The sequence below is a fragment of the Podarcis tiliguerta genome, assembly GCF_965153285.1.
Source record: "Podarcis tiliguerta genome assembly, chromosome: 9".
Classification (NCBI taxonomy): Eukaryota; Metazoa; Chordata; class Lepidosauria; order Squamata; family Lacertidae; genus Podarcis; species Podarcis tiliguerta.
Genome location: NC_139542.1, coordinates 66754689 through 66767550, shown reverse-complemented (window position 1 = coordinate 66767550; position 12862 = coordinate 66754689). Strand labels below are relative to the sequence as shown.

The 12862-nt window shown below is 41.9% G+C and overlaps 1 protein-coding gene and 1 pseudogene across 11 annotated transcripts in view; one reads left to right on the top strand and one right to left on the bottom strand.

Moving 5' to 3' along the window:
* KCNIP4 (potassium voltage-gated channel interacting protein 4) overlaps window positions 1-12862 on the bottom strand; it is a 383464-nt gene that overhangs the window by 153366 nt on the left and 217236 nt on the right. The window lies entirely within an intron of this gene.
* Window positions 9485-10037, top strand: LOC310657475 (large ribosomal subunit protein eL32-like; annotated as a pseudogene). Its single transcript has one exon. The product of its transcript is annotated as a large ribosomal subunit protein eL32-like (transcript).

The following is a 12862-nucleotide window of genomic DNA, read 5'->3' as shown; positions in this document are numbered from 1 at the left end:
CATAACCTGGATATTGATTCAGACGGTACTCGTCAAATATTACCATGAAATAGAGCAGATGGAGCACTGGAGGCATGAAGCAAGTATGAGGCCATTCAGATTTCTCTGATGGGGTGGGGAAGAGAAATGAATAGAAGAACATCAGCTTTGGGCCAATGCTCTCCATTGTTCTACTTACGGTAGTTCTTCTGTAGATAACCTCAACACTAGCTTTCCCAGTAGTGATGTATGGCAGTGAGAGCTGGACCATAAAGAAGGCTGAATTTATACTTTTGAATTATGGTGCTGGAGAAGACTCTTGAGAGTCCCATGGACTGCAAGAAGATCAAACCTATCCATTCTTAAGGAAATCAGCCCTGAGTGCTCACTGGAAGGACAGATCCTGAAGCTGAGGCTCCAATACTTTGGCCACCTCATGAGAAGAGAAGACTCCCTGGAAAAGACCCTGATGTTGGGAAAGATGGAGGGCACAAGGAGAAGGGGACGACAGAGGACGAGATGGTTGGACAGTGTTGTCAAAGCAACCAGCATGAATTTGACCAAACTGCGGGAGGCAGTGGAAGAGAGGAGTGCCTGGCATGCTCTGGTCCATGGGGTCACGAAGAGTCGGACACAACTAAAAGACCAAACTACAACAAAACTGTCCTATGATCCTTGGGTGAAGGGTGGCCAATACTTTGGCCACCTCATGAGAAGAGAAGACTCCCTGGAAAAGACCCTGATATTGGGAAAGATGGAGGGCACAAGGAGAAGGGGACGACAGAGGACGAGATGGTTGGATAGTGTTCTCGAAGCTACGAGCATGAGTTTGACTGAACTGTGGGAGGCAATGGAAGACAGGAGTGCCTGGCGTGCTCTGGTCCATGGGGTCATGAAGAGTCGGACACGACTAAACGACAGGGCATTTCCAGACTGTCACTATTTTCAGGTGGGTGATTTTCAATCACATATCCACAAACCCAGATTGCATAATTATACTTGATTGGGAAGTTTTGTGCAAAAGGATCAGACTTTTGCGGGAGGGAAAATGACAGGAAAACGCACTAGAAAGTGTGGGATTGTGCTTGCTTTGATGCAACATCATTAGACTTCCCTGTGAGCAAGTGAGGCTGAATTCTCAATAAACAGTTAATCTGGAAGGACCCAGCGTTTTCATTAAACTGAAAAGAAAAATTATCAGATGAGTAGTTTCAGCTTAAATTGGGGGGGGGGATCATTGAGGGGATAATTTCATCTCCCCCATTTTTTCTGTCACTCCCAGTTTTGCAAAGACAGCTCTTCCTAGCAGCCATCCTTTTTTTCACCCCATAGAAGGCATCTAGGACTGATATCATGTAGGAGAGTGACCGTCTCAGGGGGTTTCTGAAAGGAACATTGTGAATGCCACCAGGAAGAGTTATCTTCGCTGCCATGGGGGAAGAACTCTTTCCTGCTCTTTCTTCGCCTGTGCATACTCCACCCACAACTACCTTAAGTGGTATAGTCCACTCTGGTTCTTTGGATTCTACCTAAACTGGGACTTTTAGGCATCCCTGAGACTTATTCCTCCATTATGATGGATCTGAGTGTCCTTTAAGGTCTACACTCTCTTTCTGACTGTTAGCCATGTTCTAAACTGTGCCAGTTTCTGACTTTCCACCAGTTGGTCTATATGAACTTTGAAACAACATATAAATGAGAGTATCATACCAGATACAAAATGACGTCAGGCCAGGGAGCAAGTGTTGATGGCATCTTTGCACGAAAGCAAAACCTTTGGGCAAATATAAAGAACAACAGAAGGGAATGGGAACTAACGTTTAGCAGTTTGGGACAGGAAGGGTAGTGCCAGAAGAGCTGGCTTACAGAATTGCTCAGGTCACCCAGTGAAATCTATCCAAGAGGAGCTGAGGTTATTTTTTTTGGGGGGAGGGGAATAGAATGAGTAAGTGGGAGGAGAGAAATTCTACAGTTCTCCCATACACCACTTCTTAGAGAGAGAAAGAAGGAATCTTTCATCTCAATAGCTTCCCTATTTTCTTCACTTGGAGCCACTTTGCACAATATTCTTAGTTCAAATGAAGTGAGCCGCAATCACACAAGTACACAAACACACAGACTGAAGGTGTGGCGTAATGGGCAATGCAAATGTTGTGCACATAGAGTGATACATGCAGACACCTAAAGTGCCAATCCTGTCTCAAGAAATAAAAAAAAGGAAAAATCACACAGCTGGACATACTGATGCATGGATATAAATTTCATGAAACACCTGCAATTCCCATATCATCATAAGCACAGTAACACACTTATGTGGTTCTGTTTAGTAGCTGCCTGCATTAGTAAGATTCAGTAAGTGTGTGAACCGACCCTAAGACTCTGAATCCAGTCATAGAATCATAGAGTTGGAAGAGACCACAAGGGCCATCGAGTCCAACCCCCTGCCAAGCAGGAAACACCATCAGAGTACTCCTGACATATGATTGTCAAGCCTCTGCTTAAAGACCTCCTTGGCAGCAAATTCCACTGTCGAACAGCTCTTACTGTCAGGAAGTTCTTCCTAATGTTTAGGTGGAATCTTCTTTCTTGTAGTTTGGATCCATTGCTCCGTGTCCGCTTCTCTGGAGCAGCATTTATCTTTGTACAACTTTGACCATGATCTATGTGGAGAGGAAAGGCTATGCATCTAAATGAACACATGCGATCAAGTTCCTACCTGTGGATAGGATAGGTAGCTTGTTGCTAAAGGGCTATTACCAATTTATTGATGCCTTGGAGGTTGTGCAAAATACTCCAGCATCAGAAGAATAAATTGGGGTGCTTGATTCAAATTCATCACGCAATACCTGCATGGCAAGACCCTCAAGCTGACCCCCATTAAGATAAATAAATTCACACAGACACGGATATTTTGTTTAAGGTTTTTGGGCAAATATTTGCCCACAACTTTATTGATTACAGGAATGAGAGCGGTATTGGCTTAGGCATTGGTAAGACTATATCTGACTCCTGTCCCCTTTGCAGGAAGTCTGTAAGGATAAACCACCCAAAGGGAAATTGCTTCAGGGGAACCTGCCTGCATCTCCCCTGGTGTTCCCAGAGGCCTGGCATGGCCCTCACCCTTCAAGCGGACTTCGGACAAGATCCAGGCCCCAGCTTCCTTTAATGGAATACCCTTGACACTGAAGGTACAGGCAATGGTCGACCTCCCCTCCCCCATTCAACAATAAGCCAATGCCTAATAATAATAATAATAATAATAATAATAATAATAATAATAATATCTTTATTGTCATTGCCCCCTTCGGGGACAACGAAATTATTTGGCTGCTCCATAAAAACACTAATGAAACAATATAGTAAAATACAGCAAGGGAGATTAGATGACTTTCAAAGTCCGGGCTTCCCATTCAGGGCCGAGATCGCTCTGGAGAAGAAGCTGTTCTTAAGACGGCTCGTTCTTGTCTTCATCGTCCTGTATCTCCGTCCCGACGGCAAGAGCTCGAAGAGACAGTGACCAGGATGCGATGGATCTTTTACTATGTCCAGTGCCTTCCTATGGCACCTTGTGGCATAAATCTGCTCTAAGGTGGAGAGTGGGCAGCCAACAATGCTCTCTGCTGCCTTAACAACCCTGCGCAACCCCATCCTGTCCTGGGTAGTACAGCTTCCGTACCACACACATAAGCCATAAGTGAGCACGCTCTCAATGGCACAGTGATAGAAGGCAAGCAGCAGTTTCTGCGGAAGATGGTTTTTCCTTAGTATTCTAACCGCCAAACCTTACAAAGTTGTGATGATTGCTAAGAGGTAGGCAAAAACCAAGTGGCCCATGCCAATTTGCCAAATGGACAAATTCCTACCCGGCCCCTGACTCAAGCTGGGCAACCAACCAAAGTCCAAAGCAAGGCTAAATTAAAGGGAGGGTGGGTGGGTGCTCAGCAACGTGAAGCAGGAGCCAAGCACACATCGAGCTGCTTTTATACTTTCTCCCACTATCACTCTTTGACATGGTTGGGTAATTGTGGTGCCTCCCTGGCATGTGTGCGATAGCTCCACCTACGCCAGGGTGGGGGGAACCAGATTGAGAGCCTGCCCGCAACCAGGACCATCTATTAAGATAATCCCATTTGTCACAAATGTATGAAGCGTTGTTACATACAGAGGTATGCATATAACACACACAGGAAAATACAAAATTTGGTTAATCATGCTGACTGTGTGCCGCTGGAGCTCAGCTCCCATTCCACCCTACTCCCAGAGAGGAGTCGTCTCATACTGGACTTTAAAGGCAATCTGAGTGCCTCCAAGATCAGGGTAGCCTCAGAAACAAGTGCCTGCCTCTCTGGGGTAGGATGTCAACCAAAAAAACTTAATCCAGGATGGGGCTTGACAAAAAGGGAGCAGCTTAAAGAGTGAGTTTGGGCCCCTAACACAGCGCTTCCGCTATATTCCTATGTGAAATGTGATATGTAAATTCTACTCAATATTGATCCAGAGTAGATTCCAGAGCAGAGTAAAAACTTAAACATGTTGCAGTATTCCCCCCAAAATAGACCAGAGGTAATTCTATTTCATCCAGCAGAGCTTTACTGCTACTGAAGGCAAATGAGCATCATGGTCACAAATCCAATATATCCAGGATTTGCACTGTTCGTAAGAAATCCAATTGCAGCAGACTTAACTGAAACTTACAGTAACTTATAATAAGCCTAAACCTTAACGCTAAGCATACTATGTACAGAGCACCACACCAGAAGGAATAGAGATAGAAAGAGAAAGTGAAACCCAGGCTCCTTCTGGCCTCACTTTTATAGTCAGCATGACCTTGACAGAAAGAGATAACAGAACCAGTTTAAGCCAGCTGTACTCAGCTTCTCTGAAGGAATAACCCAAACATCATGAACCTTCCGCTTGTTTCTTTCACACAGAGAAGCTTCCAGAACCCTCTTGAATTAAGTAGAATAGGAAAGATCTCTACACATCTGATCAATTCTATCTGCACTAAAAAATGCAAACTGATGTTCTGGATTTTAGAAGTGGAAACAAAATGTGCCCCCACCTCTGCTACAGCTTCCCTCGGCCATCATTTAGCTAGTTAAAACTATTGCTGTGCCAGTTGCTGCATTGTCAACAAAATATGCAAAATGTAAAGATGCACCCACATAGCTTACATGGTTTGGGTGGTTTGTTGGATTAAAGAATGGATGAAATTAGAAGATACAGATTTACTAGATTTGGAGGGATTTGATAATGTGTTTGGTTGGCATGCATATTTGTGGTATGATAAAGTAAAAGCCCATAAAGCATTTAAAAATCATATAATCAGGAAATCGTTGTATAATGTTTGGATAAAATACAAAGACCTTTTAGAAAGAAAGACGCCCAGATGGCTTTCACCAATGGAGGCAAAGACCCAGAAAAAATTAAATATGGATACCAAATGGTTGAGATATTATGACTTATTGGTAGAGGAAGAGGAAGGTTATAACTTAAGACCACTTGAGCAAATTAAAGGTAAGCTAAATTGGCTACATTACCACCAGATTAACGAATTGTATAAACTGGATAAGAAAAATGGTTTTGCCTTGGAAAAATCTAAGTTGGAGACGGAGTTGTTAGATACTGAAGGTAAAAACTTATCTAAAATGTACAAGCTTTTGTTGGAGTGGCATATGAAAGATGAACAAGTTAAATCGGTGATGATAGATTGGGTTAGAGATTTAGGACATAATATAATGTTTGAGGACTGGGAAAGATTGTGGAAGAAAGGGGTGAAGTTCACCACATGTACTTCTTAAAGGAAAATATTATGAAAATGATGTATAGATGGTATTTGACTCCTGTAAAATTAGCAAAGATGTATCATAATTGTGATAATACATGTTGGAAATGTAAAAAAAAGGAAGGAACATTCTTTCATATGTGGTGGACCTGCTCCAAGGTGAAAGACTTCTGGGAAAAGATTTATAATGAATTGAAAAAAATGTTGAAATATACATTTATAAAGAAACCAGAGGCCTTTCTTCTCGGAATAACAGGTTCGGAACTGCCCAAGAAAGATGCGAATCTATTTTTGTATGCCACAACTGCGGCTCGTATTTTGTTAGCTAAAAAGTGGAAAAATCAAGAATTACCAACAGTAGAAGAATGGCAGATGAAGATGATGGATTTTATGGAGCTAGCCGATCTAACCGGAAGAGTCCGCGACCAGAAGGAGGAGAACACCACGAAGAATGGAAGAAATTCAATGATTATTTAGCTAAATTTGTTAAACTAAAATAACAGGAAATAGCGTCCAGATACTTAATGGGCTTAGGATTGTATTTATGTTAACTGATAAAATAATATGTTTAATACAAGAAGGAGAAGATTTAAGGATGTTAATGTTTAATTTAAAGGGTATTAAAATTGGGATTTGGAAAACCGTTATAAGGATATGCAATGAAATTCAACTAAGGGGAAACGAGGAAGTCGTCCTACAAAGTAAATAACTGTAATTTTCAATAAGGTTATGATTTATGTTTGTTATGTTTTGTTTGTCTCATGTTTTTGTTTGTCGTTGATATTGTAAAAACCAATAAAAATTTTGCAAAAAAAAAAAATACATGGGTTGGGTGGTGGTGGGGATTTCAATGACAACATATGTTTGCATGAGTTTGGGGCACAAAAGTGAGTAGAATATACACTTTTAGTCCCATCCCTCAATGATGCTCAAGTAATGCTTCGGAAGCCCTACTTACGAGTTTTAGTACCCATCTCTAAAGATGCTATAGTCATTGTAATTATTGCAGCTTAATTCTCAAAGGATGGACTCGGCTCAATTAGCTTTGCTTAATCTCCCTCCGTTGCTTTTTCAACATATCAACAGCCCAGTTTTAAATACTTTCCATCAGAAGCATATGGTCCTCAGCAGAGCAACTGAAACACGGTGCATTAGGTCAGTGACTTTCAAAGAGGAGATTTAAAGCTTATCCCCCAAAGCAAATCTAAACACAGGTTGTGAAAATGCTTTTAGACGCAGATGGTGAACATTATGAATAGCACCTCACCAGTGCCGTGGCTTGACAGCTGACAGATTGCTTTAGTCTTGCCAGTTTGGTTTGGCAACATCACCTGGACTGATGCTCAAAATGTTCATAGCTTTCATGATCGTTTTCCGTTCCGTTGATGAGGTGGAAATTAATTGAAATTCTTAATGCACTCAAAATGAAGCAGTACAGGCTTGAGTGACTGGACAGAATACCCTTCAGGATGGAACCACGACTGGATCATTAGATCTTTAGAAAACTTAAATTTGCTTTCAAGTCCTTTGGTTGTTTCCAGTTGGGGCCCACCAGCTACAGAAAGGCTATTTGGTGTAGTGGAGTGTAGCAGGAAATCCCCCCCCCCATCATTCAGTTTGTACAAACTTCACACACACTCACACTCACACACTACATACGCTACACTTCTGTTATAAATTCATAGAAAATCAACCATACATCGGATTTGCACTGTTCCACTTTTATTTTACTCCATGAAGGAAAGACTACAAAATGGGGAAGGTTTGATACAGGGCGCCATAATCCTTTCACCATACCAGCACATCCACAGGAGCCCTGCCCAGTTGCTATGCCAACCCTGATGATCCCAGACAGAAGACAATCAAGATCACAAAGAACTTGCATATGGGAGTGGATTCAGCATGGACTGGAACAAAGGACAATGATCAGATCTTCCCTCAGGGGGCAGGAAACTGCGACTACCTTTTGTCTTCAGAAAATGACTCATGGGGAGGGGTAGAAGGGAACCAGCCAGGTGACAGGACACTCAGGTTACCACCACAACTCCTCCCACCACCCCTCCTTTCTGTAATGTATGCATGATGTTTCTGGGGGTGGGCTTGACCTACAGGATGGGAATTTCAAAAGTTTTTATAAGGTCTTGCACACCATTTTTGTGTGTCTTTCCTCTCTCCTGCGAGTGAGGGGAACACCCTGTTGCAGCAGTTCAATAAAGGCCAAGCCTACAGACTGATGATTTGCTCCAATTTACTCTGGTTGGTGTCTTTACTTTTTGTCCAAGGGAGCCCTCGGATTTTTCCAGTAACAGGAGGCTTCTGTAAACAGAAGTGGGAGGGAAATGATTTTTTGCAAATCTGCAGCCCCTCTACTTCCTATGCTGTTCCAACGATTTCCCAGGAAATTTGAAGGCTGCAGAGGGATCTGCAGGGGAAACTGAGAATCAGTGAAAGTCCATCACCACCACCCTCTTCCACTACCAAAGTCTGCAGCTATAGACAACCCGAGTGCTCTCCAGGATTCTGATGCACACACCAAGTTTATATTGGAACAGTTTCCTTGAATAAACTGAGAATATGCCCAATAATACATTCAACACTTCTCAGCAGCTGTGGATTTTGGATTATGCTCAGTAGACAATACCTGACATAACAGCAAACTCCTAGAGGCCAAGGTCCCTTCAGCCCCCCAATAAAATATCTGAGGGCACCGGGGGCCCTAAAGTTGACGGGCATTGCCCTTCAAATGGTGTGGGTGTGCCCGTCATGTGAATATGTGGGACAGGGGTTACCTCCCCACCCCACAATATTTTATTCAAGTTGGCATCCCAATACGTGAAATGGATGATCTCATTTCACATATCTGGGTTGTGTTTTGTTGTTTTTACAGAGCAGTTACTGGGACTGAATATCAGGAGCATGGTACAAAACAGAGAGCGTGTAAATATCTCCCCCCCACACACACACATATTGCAGTCCTAAAGTTGATATTTCATATCAATTTGGCACAGAGAACAATTGCCCTCCCACAGCAAGGTGGCGCTTCATCAGCATGAAAATAAAAATGTTTGGTCCCAATCCCAATTCTCTTCCTGGCTCAGCTACTATTTAATTCCAAAAGAACCACATATTTCACATTTCTAGTAGTGGTTTTATGTTTTTCCCCCCCTACACCAGACAGAGCTGTTTCATTGTTGCTAATCGTGAAGTAGCATCTCCACCCCCATCGTTCTGCCCGGACACTTAGGTCCAGTGCCGAGGACCTTCTGGCGATTCCCTCACTGTGAGAAGCACAGGGAACCAGGCAGAGGGCCTTCTCGATAGTGGCACCCGCCCTGTGGAACACCCTCCCACCAGATGTCAAAGAAAAAAACAACTACCAGACTTTTGTAAGACATCTGAAGGCAATCCTGTTTAGGGAAGCTTTTAATGTATGATGCATTACTGTATTTTAATATTTTGTTGGAAGCTGCCCAGAGTGGCTGGGGAAACCCTGAGGAGCTTCAGGGTTCATGGAACACAATCTGAAGACCACTGCTCTTAGGTGTGTTATTCTTCCCTTGAATATGAGAGTTTCCAGGTCAAAACTACAGACCTGCTTACGGAACTAGAGAAATCAGAAGTGGTAGTTTAAGCACTTTTAGGGGAGTACATGAAGCTCAGAGCTGAAGTTCATGTTTTGAACGAACTTGGGATCTACCCTTGGAATCTTAAATAAAAAGGACCTCAGCTTTCTCTACACGCTCACTCCTTGCACGGGTGCTGCCATTCTTCAGCAAACACTATGCCGGCCCTCAGACCCCTCATCAAGCCCAAGATCGTCAAGAAGAGGACCAAGAAGTTCATCCACCATCAATCTGATCGCTGTGTCAAAATTCAGTGTGACTGGCTGAAGCCCAGAGTTATTGACAACAGAAGGTTCACGGGCCAAATCTTGATGCCCAGCATTGGGTATGGTAGAAGTAAGAAGACAAAGCACATGTTGCCTTTAGGATTCGGAAAGTTCCTCGTCCACAACGTCAAAGAGCTGGAGGTCTGATGATGAGCAACAAGTCCTATTGTGCAGAGATTGCTCGCAATGTTTCACCCAAGAATCGGAAGATTATTGTGGAATGAGCAGCGCAAGCTTGCTATCAAAGCCACAATCAAAGCCACCAATCCAAATGCCAGACTGCACAGTGAGGAAAATGAAAAAAACAGTTGCTCTTGTACAACTGTATTTAAGAAAAAGTCAAAACGTGTTGGAAAAATAATAATAATAAAGGATCTCAGATAGCAGCACCAAAGAAGCTATCACTACGCTGGGCAGTCTGACTCAGTTCAGATTCATATGTTCAATAAAGAGGTAAGACTCATGCCAGAATGAACACAATCAGTTCCACAGCTACAGGGAGTTTGAAAAGCAAATTACAGTGGTACCTCGGGTTAAGTACTTAATTCGTTCCAGAGGTCCATTCTTAACCTGAAACTGTTCTTTTTTTTATATAAATAATTTTTATTCAGTTTCCAATAAACATTTTATCCAAATTAACATTCATTTTGTACATAAACATCTTTTGGACTTCCCTCAGCCTATTTGACAATTCTCCATCTTCTCACTACCTCTCACATTTTTTTTTAATTTATATTGCACTTTACCACTCTTAATCTTAACCTATCGTACAAACAACATTTCAATCAGTCTTTTTCACAAAGCTTCTTGAAAGCCAACAAGCGTTAGTTGCTCCTCACATGAAACAGTTCTTAACCTGAAGCACCACTTTAGCTAATGGGGCCTCCCGCTGCCACCGTGCCACTGGAGCACAATTGCTGTTCTCATCCTGAAGCAAAGTTCTTAACCCAAGGTACTATTTCTGGGTTAGCGGAGTCTGTAACCTGAAGCGTATGTAACCCGAGGTACCACTGTATACTTCATGATTTTCATTGGGTCACCTACAAGTGATCGTGTTTGGAGTCACCCAGTGTGGTGTAGTGGTTAGACTGTTGGACTAGCATCAGGTTACCAAAAATTTTTCAGTGAATCCAAGGACACTTTTCAACTTCCTACTGAACAGGTGGATTTTGTCAGGGAACTGATTTGTAAATCCGGGGACTGGCCCCCGGGAAACAGGGACATCTGGTAACCTTAGACTAGCACCTGGCAGACCAGAGTTCAACTCCCAACTCAGTCTACTAGGTGACCTTGGACCAGTCACTAAGTCTCAGCCTAACTTACCTCACAGGCTTGTTATGGGATTAAATGGGGAGGGAAGAGAACTAAGGTGAGGATACAAATTCAACAAATAAATAAATATTCCATAAATTCTGGAGATAATTAAGAAACAGAAATGGCATTATTTGCTATTGACTATCAATTTGATTTGCATGATAATACTCAGCCCTAACTCCGCCTCACTGAGTGGAACATAAACATGCCTCCAGCTTTTGAGCAGCTGAGATACAGAATCTTAATTTCACCTCACCGCTGACTCTGAATCTAAAAATAAACCGTAGATGCATCTCAAGATTCTCAAGTTCTGGTTTGTTTGAGCTGATTAACATACAATCAACCTTTGGCACAAAAGCTTAATTAAAACTCTTCGTCAGAAATAGATAAGGAGAACTGGATCATTTGCAAAATACCACAACTGTGGATCAGCCTCCCCTAGCTTATCACCCTGCAGCTGTTTTGGACTATAATTCCCTTCTTCAAAACATCTGGAGGGCGCAAGTTTGGGAATATGAAGACAAAGAAGAAGCTTAAAAATTACTGTACCCCCTTCTGTCTTGTAACTTTGAACAGCAGCATCATATTTATAATGTGTGTGTGTTTGGTGGGAGGGAAAGAAAGAAACTGCAATCCTGTAATCAAACCTTTTGTTTTATATCAGTGTTTTCCTGCTTCAAATTAAATGGAGGGAGGGAGGAATTGCATGGGGAGTAACTTTCATTATCTTCTGCGGATTCTTCAATAATGGATCCTTGTAGTGATGGCAGCCCATGTTGGTAGGGCTGTTTCTGCCAATTTTCCATAAAAATAGCTCAAAAATGGCTCCCCCCTCCCCCGATTTTGCCAAAAAGGCTCAACAATTGTCCGGATTTCCACTGTTTGAAATACGGCAACCCAAAATTGTATTTTGTCTACCTGCCCCTCTTATTGTTAGGTGAGAGCTTAATTCTGCAGCAATGCTAACAGGCTTCTCAACCAACTCATTCCACCGGTTTCAATCAAACTTAACCATGACTAATGTTAGCTGGATAATGTCTTATAAGATCCCAGGCTGGTACAGTATTTACTCCCCAGGATAAGTGAATATCTCCCTACCTCACAACACCAAAACAGTTGCCACACTTTAAACTTACCCAAAACATCCTTTATTCACTTTTGGTTTCCAAAACATGTAAAAATACAGTATCTAACTTGCAGATAGATTTTTATGCTCCCCCCCCCCCTTTATGTGGCATAAAGAAAGTTCTGTTGTTGTTCTCTGTTAGAAATATTCAACTGATTGAAATCACATACATTTAAAGAGACACTTAAATTCAGGCACAAAATAGGGGTTTTTTTATTCTTGGTTTCCAAGATATGCATAATTCACAGTTAAAAGTGAAGGGTGAACATATGCAATTTTTTGCTTGCAGTATTTTGGTGAACATTCTTTATTGTGATATATCCATTAATAACACAAAATATTTTAAAAACCCCAACAAAAATAACAAATGTATGTGAAAATATTGTAAAGCAATTTCCAGTTTTCCTGTCATTCTAGCCTGGTTGATCTCCAAGTTAACTGCTATTTTCCGTCTTAAACAAAGTTTGCTCTGGAATGGAACCATTTTATCTACTGGAACTAAAGGTCTCATCCATTATCAGTTCAATGGGATATTTTGGATTTGTTATAATTTTCTTTCTCTGCATGATACGGAAAAGAAGTTTGTGTTTTTCTCTTTGATAGTAATAAAGAAGGGGGGGAAAGTTACCCAGTGTGGAAACTGACCTACACCTTTTTGTTTTATTGTTTAAAAGTGCCTATAGTGTTTTAAATATTTGTATTTTAATTCAGCAACGCTGCCTCAAAGCAAAGTTGTGTTCCACCAATTTTTATCTAGAAATGATATCAA